The following is a 14,247-nucleotide window of genomic DNA, read 5'->3' on the forward strand; positions in this document are numbered from 1 at the left end:
ACACTCTACACCTTCTTCAACAACCCATCCACCTCCACCAGACTCTTCACGTCAACCATTTTCTTCTCACATCTTCTCATTTTCACATCATTAACTTCACACAGCTCGCGAGTTAACGGATCGCATTCTAGCCCCGCATTTTAATGTGTAGTCGACAATGTCTCTGTGAGAGAGAGAAAGAGAGATTTTTCAGGATTTATAAGATTTACTAGAGAGAATGGGTGTTAGGGAAGGAGGCAATCATACACCAACCCCTCCACATTTTTTTTTCTTTTTTTTTTTTTTTTTTTAGCATTCCGATAAGCTGATAATTTTGAATTCTTTCCATTCATCACAAGCGAGTGAAGTACATTTTAAGGGCAACAATCCGGCCTGAGAGCTGTTCGTTCTTTCTTTATTGCTTCAACATGCACTGTGTAGCCGACAGTTTGTTTTTTTTTTCACCCTCTCTCACCTCAAGCCACGTCTCCTTTCTTGTCTGGGTGGTACACCCGGCTGGAGTGTTGTTGTTTACAACAGTCGAATAAGCCAGGGTAGCATCCATTCAGCACAGTTCAATTTACGAGTTCCCTGACGCCTGAAATAAAACACCCTCAATTCTTAGTTGTTGAAATTTAAATTTAAAAAACAGACTGACCCTGACTAGGAATTGCTTACGAAACTATTTGTCCTTCTACGTGGTCGCCATTTTTCATTCTGAGTCTTGAGCCGGACTTCCAGTGTTTTCATGGCACTTGCCAGGGCGTTGTCCTGTCGACTAACAGAATGTTTAATGCTGACTTCCAGAATTCCTTGTCGACTAACCCTGCATGAAAGCCCAGGAGTCGTTCGTTTGTCTTTATTTTTTAAAGCAACTAAATGTCGGTACACGTGGTCATCAAACACAAGTGAGTGGCAGTTGTGGATAGAGAGAAGGTCATTCTGTGCAGATCGTGCAGATATCTCGCTCCTCCCCGGGTGCATCTCCATTACAATGTGTGTTATGACCGAGACCAGTCTGTGAAGTAGCAAGTAACTCCTTTGTTAAAGGGCTAACGAGGTGCTGAATTGTGTAAAGCTCGGTGCGAGGTACTATTTCCTCAGCTCGCACGCACACTCACACACACAGACAGAGTTCTGTTCATGTTTCTGTAACTGTTGCCAGGCTATGCAGACCCATGTCCTGCAATGCTTGTCTAACTGTTTGCACTCTCAGACACACCAAATAGGAAAATGTTGCCAGGAACTAATTTATTCTCAGAGAATTTTAGATGGCGTTAATGTGAAATGTATTTTTTAATCACAGGTTTAAAGTCTACCTCACCCACTCACAACCACCCCCACCTACACACACCACCACCACCACCAACACCACCACCAACACCACCACCACCACCAAAAATAAGGTGGACGCATTTCGACAAGCGTAGGAGTAGGAGTCTACACCTTTCAATCGCCCACTAGGAATTTCTAGACATTAAAAAGGGTTTTAATTAGAAATCGGATCTTTGTCTTGAGACTCCATGTCTGTTTTCAAAGTCTGTCTGCCTCCACGTCTTTGTGGATCAGATGGTAATCGTGGGCTCTTAGCTTTCCAAAGAATTCAACGCCATTCACAGATTGTATGGGTAATGCGATTGTGTGTGTGTACGATACAAACATTTGCTGCCAAAAAACATAGGCGAAGATCTTTCTGTGTACATGCATGTGCACATTAGTTGTAAGATGGGTGGGACACAACCACCCCGACGGTTGATCAGAAATTAGAAAACTGTTACAAGATAGAAATGGCGGAAGATGGAGTGAGTACTACCACGGACGTGTATAGGTGGACTGCTGTCTGCCGAGACCAACGCTTTGCCTCTTGCGAAGTTCTCCGCTGTTAGTCTCGGCGAGCCTAAACAATGAATGTGACTAAACCGGAAGCTATGTACACACCTGCCTCGTTTTAGTAGCTAATCTGAAATATGAATAAACCGGAAGCTTTGTAGTCTCATGCCTCGTTTTAGTAGTTAACTGGAAAAAAAAAATCGTCAGCCAGCAGTCCAGTAATACAAGCTCGTGGTACTACCACCCACTCAGTCTTTAGTTCAGCTGTGCTGTGACTTTGGGAGAATAAGGATCTTGTTTCTCCATTGTCATCATGGAGGCAGGTTTTCTTCCCGGTAATCAAAGAGGGTAACAATATCGAAATGTAAGACTAGATGTCATCGGTGAAACATCGCTCCACCTACACAGACAACTCTCCCCTTACCTATGAGTTCAGCAGTTCTCCCCCTTGCTGTCTCAGGTCACATTAATCGTGTGTTCTCTCGTTGTAGTAAATTTCTGATGTCTTTATTGAATTTATTCTTGTTGTGTATCATCACATTGCGTGTGACTTCTTGTCTACCTCATGTTAAATGTGAGGTTCCATTATCAGAAGCAAATAAGGGACTTGTTGGAAGAGAGTTGACAGATCCGGTGTGGAAAGGGAGACAAAGAGAGAGAGAAAGTGGGGAAGATGGTCTGTTGGAGAGGAGGGGAGGGATGTGAGGTCGGTAAGAGACACGCATGGCAGACAAGATGGAATGGCTAGTTTGATGTTGGCGAGCTGAGGAGCATGAATCAGTTTAATCTTAGCTTATATATGTCGAGATATGTCTCGAATGTAACGATATAATCCGCCGTAAGACGACCATTGTGCTCATATGCAAGGACAATATATTCTGGAATAAAACGATGTGTTTAATGTGCTAATACGGTCATTCGCTCATATCAAATATTTCTACAATTATTTATGAGTCCAGCTTTTAAAATAGTCAACGAACCCCGGCTCCAGCAGTGCGTAAAGGTCTCGATCTCACATCCTTCTTCTTTTTTTTTAATTATTCTTGCTTCTTTGTGTTGGCTTTTATTGATAAAAGATTGTGTGGTTACATCACTTGGGGGATTTGCCCCTAAACATTTTAAGGTAAGATAATTTAATGTCACAGTGACGTAACTTAGTTTCTGGCACGGCGTAAAACACAACCAACCAACCATCCCTTCAAATTCCGCTGATGTAGTTCATTTTTCTTCAGATTCGGTTGAGAGTTACCTATTGACTTCAAAGCAAAAGTTGCCGACCCTACTTGAGAGGTTAGGATGACATGAATGAAGAAGTCCTACATGGCAGCAGGTATGTCGCAGCAAAAATAATTTTCCTCATATGACATAGCAGATTGGATAACGTACCAACTAATATCTACATACGATCTTCACTTGCTGGGGTGATAATTCCGAAATCCGCTTCGGTAGAGGTGCAAGGTACTGGCGAGACAAGGGGATATCATCCTAACAATGAAAATTGTTAGGTTCAGATGAGTCTCTCGCGATTTTCTCCCTAAATAAAACCCCTTCATAGACTAGGCTGTAAATGGCTGTCTAATAACTCTAGCCCTTTGTACTTTGTCAGACTAATCTTTGAAACTGACCGAACCTTTCGTTGAAAGAGTCATTGTCGCGCTCTGGGGTGAATGAATATGTTCAGTGACCGAGCAGCGGAACTCAGTCGGAAGTTTATCGGACGGTCCATGCCCCTTATGGCCAGCCCAGGATTTGCCGATGTTCAAGTCTTGGTGTCAAGTGGCTCCATGACACTAACTGCGCAGAGGGACAGTGTTCTGTAGTTCAACAGGCGGAGGGGTGACAAGTTCTTGGTTCTTTGCATTCTCTCCCCTTTTCTCAACGCTCTTCTTTTTGTCGGATCCATTTATATTCATCCGGGTAATCAGCAACTCTTATACTTACGTCCTTCGAAGATTTTTTTTTTCTGCAGAAATATGCTCGTAAGTCGTTGTGGTACTTAACTGAGGTAAAAACTCACTATTGTGCAGAGCTGCAGACACTTTAAAATCAGGTGCAGTGCTCAGTCGTTGCTGGTTGGTGTCGACATGAAAGTGAAGTACAGTGATACCTCGGTTCTCGAACATAATTCGTTCCGGGAGGACGGTCGAGAACCAAATTGTTCGAGAACCGAAGCAATGAAACCCATAGGAAATAATGGAAACTGGATTAATTCGTTCCAAGCTCCAGAAAATGCCTATTTACTGGCCTAATTTGTATATAATATGTAGAAAATCATGAGTCTCAACAAGAAATAAGAAATAAAAGTGTATTTATTAAAACAAAATAAAATAAAATGTACTGTACAGTACAGTAAATTGTGTTTCATTTACTGTACCTGTACCAAACTTTATGGCAGGAGGGAATGAATGTGGAGGGAGGAGGAAAGGGGGATGGTTATTGTTTTGAAGAGTCCTCTTCAATAAAAACAGAGGGTAACTGCTTTTCGGGTGTTTCTGTTCTTTGTATCTTTTGCTGAGGAGAATCAGAATCTTGCTCTGCAGTTGCTTGTCTGATTTCTTTACTGAAGAATTTGTCAATTGTTTGCTGTTTTTTTCTCCTTTGCAAAATTTTGCGGAAAGTGGACATAACATTGTCATTAAAAATGTTAACTGCTCTATTTGCTACCACTTTATCAGGGTGATGTTGTTCAACAAAATTTTCGATTTCTGCCCATTTTGCACACATTTCATGACTCTCTCCACAAAACGTCACTCTCTCTCTCTGCACTCACACTGATGACGCAAGCAAGGCGCGCTGGGCAGAATGAACGCCATTCGGCTCATCTCGGACGTTCGGCTGTTCGAGTTCCAAATATTTGTTCGGATTCCAAGACAAAATTTTCTCGAATTTCCTGGTCGAATACCGATTTGGTCGAAAGTCAAGGCGTTCGAGAACCGAGGTATCACTGTACTTCAGCATTACATGTAGTGGCTTGTAAACTGTAGCTTTTCGGTGTTTAGTAAAGTATATCAGTGATAAGTTAACTGCAGTAAACAGGCGTTACTGCTTATAGTATACTGAAATGCAAAATGGTTAGTAAACTGCAGTAAGTCTGGCCTGTCTGGGTTACTGTTTACAGTAAACTGTAGTACACAGTAGTGGTTAGTAAACTTCATTAATTACACGCTTAATTGTTCATAAGCTGCAAACACAGTAATTAGAGTTCAGTAAACAGCAGTACATAATCGCTAGGGGCTTCTAGCATTAAACCTCTGTTGAGATCGTGGTGCTTATATGTACAGGCATGCAGACTTTTTTTTTTCTAAATGAAAGGCTAAGCAAGGTCTCGAATTAGTAGTGCGTGTATGTAGGTGTCTGTCTGCATGTGTGTGTACCTGTATGTGCTTAAGGTTATATACTTGCATTTTTTACGCCTTTAATTTGGAACCAAAAAATACGTTCTAATGAACAAGCTGCTATTTTCAATGATCGTCAAAGGAAGGAATCAGCATAAGGGAGGCAACTCTTAGTTTTTGTTTTTCATAAGGTTGAAAGAGTTGTCTGTCGTAAACTTCGGCGACAGAAATGAAGCACGTATAAGTGCGCGCGTGTATGCATGTTTGCAAATGGGTGTGTGCAGTGTGCTTATTTCAAGTTTATACGTGCATGTTAGCCTGTTAATCGGTTCTCATTTCTGTTCTGCTACCCGATGGTTCTGGTGCAGGCTTTATATCAAGAGTCGGTGTATATTTTACTGTTGGGCCACGTGTCACGTCAGCCAACGATCATTTCGAGTTATTGACAAGAGGTAGAAATTGAAGTACATGTAGTCACAATATATGTGTGCACATTGTGTGCAGCGTAGGTAGTTTGCAAAAATGTATTTTCACAGCATCATACAATCAGGTAACGACTATAGAACTAAATATACCTTGTTACCATAACTGCCGTACATATCGCCAGACAAATATTCCGTCTGATTAAGACTCTTCATTCAAAACCTTGAGGAATTTTGGATATTAACAACAGCAGTTTTTGTAGTTTGTTACCTGGTGACCTGTGGATAGGTGTACCGTGTGTCCTGCTGGTAACCACCTTTGTGGTCGAGGTCACCAGACTTAAAGATCGATTTCTTGGTTCTTCTTTCTGCATATTGCCCTATGGACTTCGTAGGCAGATGATGGTAGCGGCTTGATGGGTTGGGTGGATGTTTGGTCCAAACAAATAACAGCCACGAACGATGTCGCTCTGTGACAGCAGCGAATGTCGTCACGCGCCATTCGTCATGCGGTCTGCAAAATGCCGTTGACACCCTCACTGCGGTGTCGCTAGTATAAATCAGAGGGTTATAACGACCTACGGGTGTACGATGCTTACGGTTACAAACGTTTTGTTTTTCTGTTTACGTGACGATGTGTTAAATCTCAAATCCCCCACAGCGCGTGAACATCACACCACATGAACATAAATCAACTCAAACCCATTATTCCACGAAGAGCCATGCCTCGTGCTCTGATAGGCACCGTACACGACAGTACACTATATATCTCTCCCTCAATCCATTCCCCCACCTTCTCTCTTTATCCCACAGAGCCATCTGATCGAACATCGGATGAAGCAAGCCTCTCAATTAGTTGCTGCGTGTGCATCGTTCATAAAGTTCGCATCGACCTTTTCGCTGTCAACATTTCGTTCTAATTAGTACGATCTTATTTCCCTGCCAGCACCTGTCGATCAGTCACGCCCATGCATCCACCAAAAGCCATCAAGCGTTGAGAAAAGCGAAAGGAGCGCTGCAATGGGACAAGCCTTGTGCAGTGGTCACGTGACGGGAGACCTCCTGGAAGCTGTGGCCTCGGCCAAAGGGTAAGCGGGCTTTGACAGTTCCATAAAGAATTGTTGTGATAACAAAGCCAAAGCAGAGAGACGCTGTACGAAAAGCGGTTGTCGTATGGACAGCACCTGAAACTCTTGTATAAAACATACAACACGTAAAGCAGTCTTTAAATACATCCTCTTGAACTACCTAAAAAAAAAAAGTGTGCACGTGCGCCCGCTTTTGGTTTGTTCAGTATGCTTCGTTCATAATTAGGTGACAAGCGATTAAGTAATGATGAGTCACACGCTTTTCTGCATTGTGGATTTTTTTTAATGGAGGTCGTACAACACACCAGCGTGAAGACAGAGTGGATGTCGTTTCATAACCAGTTATATATACACCATATTGGCGGCTTTTTTGTCTAAGCGAAAGAGTGAGAATATGTGGCTATTGTAATCAATACATGATTTATAGCCTTCCAAGCCTCACGTGCCATGTGCGTTGTGCTGCTGAGGCTGAGAGTAATTAAGTTGTGTCTGTCCGTTGTTGCTGGCGTTACAGCAGTTGCATTCCTTTTTTTTTTTTTTTCACTCTCTCTCTCTCTCTGTGGTTTAACACTGATCATGACTCGAAATGCCAAAGCCTCTCACCCACCCCCCCAAAAGGTAGTGAACCCACACTGTACTGTGTACTGTGTGCAGTCTGTACTCCACAAAGTAGCACCGCGACGTGCAGCGCTGCATCCCGCCGTAGCTGCCATCACCGGGACTGGGTTAACAATCGATGCCGTGCCGGATGTTAATGCCGCCTTGCGCCGCGCCGCACGCGCTTGTTGTAACGGCTCGCGCACGTAGTAGCTTCTCCGCTTTGGAACGCAGTGCTGCGAGGCTTTCATTGCGCTCCTGCGGTCAGCAGCAACAGCAGCCAGTGGCCCAGTCGGGGAGTTGCCAGAACTGCAGCAGACGGCAACAGGGGAAGGAAGTCGCGCGAGTGTTGTGTCGGATTGTACATCCTGCTCTCAGCTAGTGTCCCACACAGAGAGAGACACACAGGGGTGCGCGTTGATGCCTGCGAGTCCCACTGCCCGCAACAGGATGGACAAAGAAGATAACGCCAGTCCGGCCTTCCGAGCCAATGCCACCAACGCCACGGCCAACGCCAAGGGTTCGGCCGCCTTTTCCAGCGAGAAGAGCAAGAGCAAGATGGCGGCCAAGAGCAACAAGAAGTGGGTGCGGCTGGCGACGGTACTGGCCTACGTGTTGGCCGTGTCGCTGGCCGCCATCGTGCTGGCTACCTACTACAGCCTCATCTGGGAGCCCAAACTGAACAACCCCCCGACCACCACTGCCGCTACCTCCCACGGGGACTCACAGTCGGCAGCACCTGTAGCCAGCGACAACACCACAACGCGATAAGGTAGGTCACAAAGCATAGTCAGCTACTGTAGCCTAGCCACGAGCCTTTCGTCGAGGGCATGACGTGGGTTATAAGGTTACGTAGTCAGCGAGTGAGCCTATAACGTCACCCCGAGTATGTGTGTGCGCCTCAAGAGTCGGGTAATGGACTATATAATTATACATAGCCAATAGGTCAAGTAATGAGCTTTTCTTGTTAAGCATGATACCTTTATTAACTTGACTATGTCAGCATTTAAACAGATTTTGAATTTTATTTTTTTGCAGCCAAATGAGCACAATGGACAACAAGATAGACAGCAAAAGCTGTTTGTGTATTCAGTATAATTTTTTAAATATCTTTCATCAGCAATGACCATTCAACCCGAAATGTCCACAAAGATGTTCTTTCTGGTGATGGCAGGCTCATCAAGTGGCTGTGAAATGTGCAGACATGTTTCATGTCATTGTTCTTCAATTGTTTTGACTCTCACTTCAAGTGATTTGTCCTAAAAATATTCTCTCACATACATGCACATCTATCCATGCAATGCATGCACATACACACACACCTAATTTATATATTCCCATACATGCAAACACACAAAGGATGATGAATGTTGTTGTTTGTAAATATATTTTATGATTGTTATTGTGCTGAGGCACTTGTGTATATGATCACCATGAAAGCATTTTTACTGTACTTTCATACATTTAGAATAGTGAACCACGTTTGTTTTGTTTTTTTAATTAACCGTGGTGTACCACTTCTATTGCAAGCTTAAATGCATTTTATTTACTTTGGTTCACTTCATGAAGTCACATATATAGATATTGTGATAAAGAGCCCTGAGAGGTCAGTGCAATTACCTGATAATTTCTTATGCATAGACATTTAAAAAAAAAAAACTGGGATAAATTTGCATGATTCCAGGGAGAGAACCAAAGAATAACTGAAGAGTCTTTTAGAGGTGCCATGGTTCATTATTTTGCTTTTGTTTGTCTAGATGCATGTGCGTAATTTTCAAGGGCTTTAAGCTGGAGTGGCTGGTTTTAATTTGAAAAAAAGAGTAAAATTGATGGAATAAGACACTAATGACATTTCTGGAGGCTGTAGATCGGAGGGGTCACATTGAAAGATGTGAAAACTGTCACTATTTTGCATAAGCTGACCATTTATTAACATTTCAATTGCAACATGAGAGTGGTCCAGTGGCGCAACAGTTATCGCCTGTCACCAATACAATGAGGGTTGGCTGTCCTGGGTTGAACTCTCGTCTCGGGCATGCTGTTCTTTCTCTGCATGTGGCATCTGTTAGCCTTAGTTTCTGGCTCGGCGCAAAACACAAATTCCCCCCTGCCTCAATGGAAACATGGAAAAAGTTCAACTGATAATAAGTACTAAAGTGTTGTAATTAATGTCCTAACACTTAAGTCTTAATTTTAAAATATTTTAAGTTGACCTCAGATAGTATATGGTCTCCCTTGCACAGACAATTAAGCAGGATTCACGTTCTGTAGACTTGTTTCCTCTGCAGTTTATTTATTGTCACCATTTTTTAAAGGGGTTTTATGCATGTTTGTGATGTTCTCCACACATAAGGCAGTTCTTATGTCTTTCACCTCCATTGTGCAATAAAGTCCATTTAGAGAGGTGCACCTAAGAGATTCCATTACATGGCTTAGTTTCAAGCAGCTTATTTTTTTGGAGCTACGTTTTACATTTTTGTAACATTCTTTTTTCATAAATCACTGTAAAACAACATGTGGTGCAATAACAATTTAAATTTTGTTTGTTTTTTTTGTTTGTTCATTATTAGCATCTAGTCAATGCCATGTTTATTTTTGACATAAAGCATGATGTAAATGTGTAATATATGTTTGTGTATTTGCAAATAACTGTATATAAATTTCATTCTAAATGTTGGTGATTTTTAAACACTTCTGTCTTCTACATCCGTCTTCCATATCCACTTAAATGCCATTTTTCTTTTCCTCCTGTCTTCTATCATTCTTATACACAAAGTTTTAATTCTTGCGGATGTTGCAGAAGGCAAAGTGTAACGTAGAATAAGATGAAAGCATGCTACTTTGAAGATGAAGGTTTTAGTTGTTCCATGATGAATCATTCATTATATGGTGACTTTGAAAAATGTTTTCTTGACTTTTTGTTGTTGTTAAAGATCTTTGTATGAACTTTTCTATTTTACAAAAATGAAAATGTTCAATCCCCTTCCCTCCACCCAAAGTGTATTCTATATTGTATTAAGCTGTATAATTTGTGTTTATAATAAATAACTTGTTAATGTGCCAACTGGTAGCTTCTTACACCTACTTGGCTGGACCAAGGTGGCAAAATTTAAACATTTGAGATGCACATTAAAAAGAATGGCATTTAAATTAATCATGTCCTGCACAATTTTATTTTTCTTCAGGGTGCAAGGCCACTTCTAATTTTTTTTTTTTATGAGCAACTGCACTATTTCAAGTAATCCATATTCTCAAGGTTTCTGTTTAAATTGGCAACCATTTGCTTGGGGAAGATTGGATTTTTCTAGATCACAACCCTGAACCATAAATGTTAGCATTTGCATAAAACTTGGTTAGTGAAAGGTGAGAAACTTTATCTTCTCAAAATAATGGCATCATTTGCCACAGATGGATTGAATAGTTATGGCATATAAGATTTTGAGCTACCTGTTGTATTAATTTTGACAAAAATGCTGTCTTCATGTAAGGTGCTTGTATTTTATAGTGCAGAACAGAGTTCATTGCATTTTTGAGACTGGATCACGCATCTCATGTTAAACATACTTAGCAATGGATGAGATCACTGAGGAAGAATTCCATGTTAGGTGGAAGATGCAGCGGAACAGGTCACTGTGCCTTTGTGTGCAAGAAACTACAGATATTTTTTATTATAAAATATTCTTACGGAATAATACACATTTTGCAGTATCCAGTTGGTCTTATTTATTGGTAGAGATGCCCACTGAAAGAATTGTTTTGGTTGGTTTTTTGGTTAGGGGTTAAAAGTGACTTTTTAAAAACAAACTTATAAATTATTATTTCACCGGTTGTATGTGTTGGTATCTCAGTTTTAGCAGATGTTGTGTAAAACATACATAAATTTGTTACTCAAAACCTGAATGGAAATGCAATGCTTGTACATGAGCTGTTTTGCTTTCTTGTGAAATATAATTTTTTTTTAAAGTAGGTACTTTGATTCGTTTTTATTTTAGACCAGAGGAAGCTAATGTTACATACAAATTGTGTTTCCTTAATCACCTAGGTTTACACTAGGTTCTTCCACTGTATTGCACATAGTTATGGCACAGAACTGCAGTTATTCCGAGATCTTTGCATCCACACTTATCTTGGAAAGTGTATGGCTATGGTAAATGTGGAGCATAATTTAAGTGCACATGCTGTTGGAAGAGACGCTCTGTTACCTTATGAGACATTCTGTTGAGACCTGCAGGTCTGTTTGGTGCAATACAGTAGGAAAGAGTTACAAATTGAATATAGCAGAGCTGTGTGGGTGTGAATATGATGATAGAATTCAGCAAATGTGTCTGCTATGTGATTGAATTTGTGGGGCGCATTTATCCCCAGGTGGAAGTGAGTACAATGCACAGCACACAGAAGCCTACCAACGAACCAACAGTCAACCAGAGGAGAAAGAAACAAGCGGCAGCAAACAGATGACACCTAGGCAAACATAACGTGTGTGGATGAGAATGAAGATGAGGATCGAGAAGTAAACAGAAGTGTTTGATTGATTATGAAAATTATGGAGACCAGTAATTTTTTTAGATTGTTCGATGCACTCATGAGTTTTTTTTGAAATTGTTATACAATATTAAATTCTAGAATAAAATTCATTTTAAAGTACTAATGGATTATCGAGATTTCTGTTTGAACAAAATGGTTGAAGGGTGCTCAAACTGCACTTAGATATCCAACCGCCGTATACTGCTCGTGTCCAATCGTCCCAACAATGACTCCTCGTCCCAACACCGAAAAACCTCTGTGATATCCACAATTGTCCAAGTACAGTAGCCAGCTTTATGTTAATATCACATTGAGATTAAAGGCCAGGGTATCACGTGCCTGTTGAGGAATTTTACATCTGCCTGATGGTTGTTGTTGTCTGTCTGGTCGGCTATCTGCGTGCACTGTATGCTGACCTCACCACCACAGCCAGTGTTTCTGTGAACGGATGCGGACTTCTGGAATCGATGCCATGTCTGCCCATTATACAGGGACATAGCTGGAGTTTTGTATCAGTGGCTAAAGCTGTGTCACGCCTCTATCAACCCACCACTTCCCTCACGATGGTCAATTAAGAGTTGCTGAAAGAACGGGATAATTAAGTTTAATGGGGCACAGGAAGAGGTCACTGCCACTAAATAGAACATGTATTATACATTTTATAGATTTGTGTGGTGCAGGAAACAATGGCATGATAAATTTTCTGCGCCTTTGTTTCTTCTATTTCAGACGGAGTTTATCACCCCGCCCCACTTGTCTAGAAAGGTGTGCATGCAATCCCCCTGAAAACCTCGGTGTGTTTAACAGTCCGCAATTTGTTTTTTTCTTCTTCTTTCATGCCTTCTAGTGACACTTGTTGTGGTAGTGTCTAGATTGCTGCCGACCGATGTTTACAAGTAGGAAGAGGTGTTCTGAGGGAGGGGATGGCGTGCGGTATGTTTGGGGCGGGTGAGGGGCTGGATGCATTCGGCATTCCTCATTGATAATTCATTCTGGCTGCTGACGCTGAGAGATTGATAATGGCAGCCTCGGGGCTGTAGGAACTTGGCCAGTCCCAGCAGTTCCACAAACATCACTAGCGTGCGTGACGCCCTCAGCAGGGCTCGTGCGACAGCGTGGTGCAGGCAGTGGGCAAAGTTGTATTCATGGTGGACAATGCGTACGTCACGCCAGTCCCACACTGTGTTTTCGTGTGAACACGATCGATCGTGCAGAAGTTAAGGTTTACTTCCAAACAACTTGTTGAATTTTTTTTTTTGAAAGAATATTTTCAGTTAAATCTTTCACCAAATACAAGACACACACACACTACCAGGATGATAGAGTCCGGCATGTTGGTGGCTGATTAGTGAGGAGGAAGCAGTGTTGCAGGCTGATTGTCCAAAGTGGCTGATTGTCGTAGTGCAGAGAGGTGAATGGCGTGGACGGTCAGTGTGCTGTCTGCTCCTGTAAATCAATAATTCTGTGGTGTTTTCTGCTTCCCATTCTTGTAGCTGTCACAAATAATCTTTCCTGTTAACATGCTCTCTGGCAAGCTGTCCCTCGCTCTTCCTCAGCCTGTGATCCTACGATGAAGATTGAAATGTTTTCGGTTCAGATCTCATATTGGGCCAGGTATTTTTTTTAAATCATATTTATGTATTGCATCTGGTGTTTTTGCCTTCCCCTTCACTCTACAGTAGGATGTTTTGACATTCATATAAACACACGGGGGGAAAAAAAGGAGAATATTTCTTGTCTCTGAACTGACCAACCAACCAGGTTGATCCTTTCACAGAAACCACCAGATATCTGGCCCGATAGGTTGCCTCCTACGCCTACAACTCGGGGAGGGTGGTGTGATTGATGTTTGTCTTCGGTGCTTTATGGGTGCTGGTGAAATGCCAGATGTCTAGTCTGATGGTTTTGAAAGACAACTAGAAATCAAAAGGTTGCAACAGCACTGTGACTAAACTTTCAACAAACTACATAGCAGTGTTGGAAACTAATAAGATTTATAAAAATATAAAAAGACACTCATCCCTATTCAGTGTTTCTGTGCTTGTGTGGCTATTAAAAAATTCTACCATTGCTGTTTATGGGGAAGAGTATGGATGCAGGATTAAAAGATAGACATGAAATAGTCAGCAACTATGCATCATTGAGCAGCTCATCGTACCTGATAAAACTCATAATGCAGGGTTTTCAGTAGGGCTGTCCCAACTCCCATCAAAATTCATGCCACATGATTGTTGCAAATTTAGGACCCAGTCTGTTTTACATTGGTAACAAATTCACTAGGAAACATTTTCATCTACGACTATGTCGTTTATGCTTAGCCAGGCCTCAAGTCCTACACAACATTTGGATAAACCCCTTGTTATTATTACAAAAAATAGTAATCACATGCAGTGCATCTTCCTGCTTGGCAGTAAGCTCAATGTGCCTGAAGAAAATAATAGAGCTGCATAAGAAATACATACAGTAGCACAG

This window comes from Pomacea canaliculata, linkage group LG8 (assembly GCF_003073045.1).
Source record: "Pomacea canaliculata isolate SZHN2017 linkage group LG8, ASM307304v1, whole genome shotgun sequence".
Taxonomy (NCBI): domain Eukaryota; kingdom Metazoa; phylum Mollusca; class Gastropoda; order Architaenioglossa; family Ampullariidae; genus Pomacea; species Pomacea canaliculata.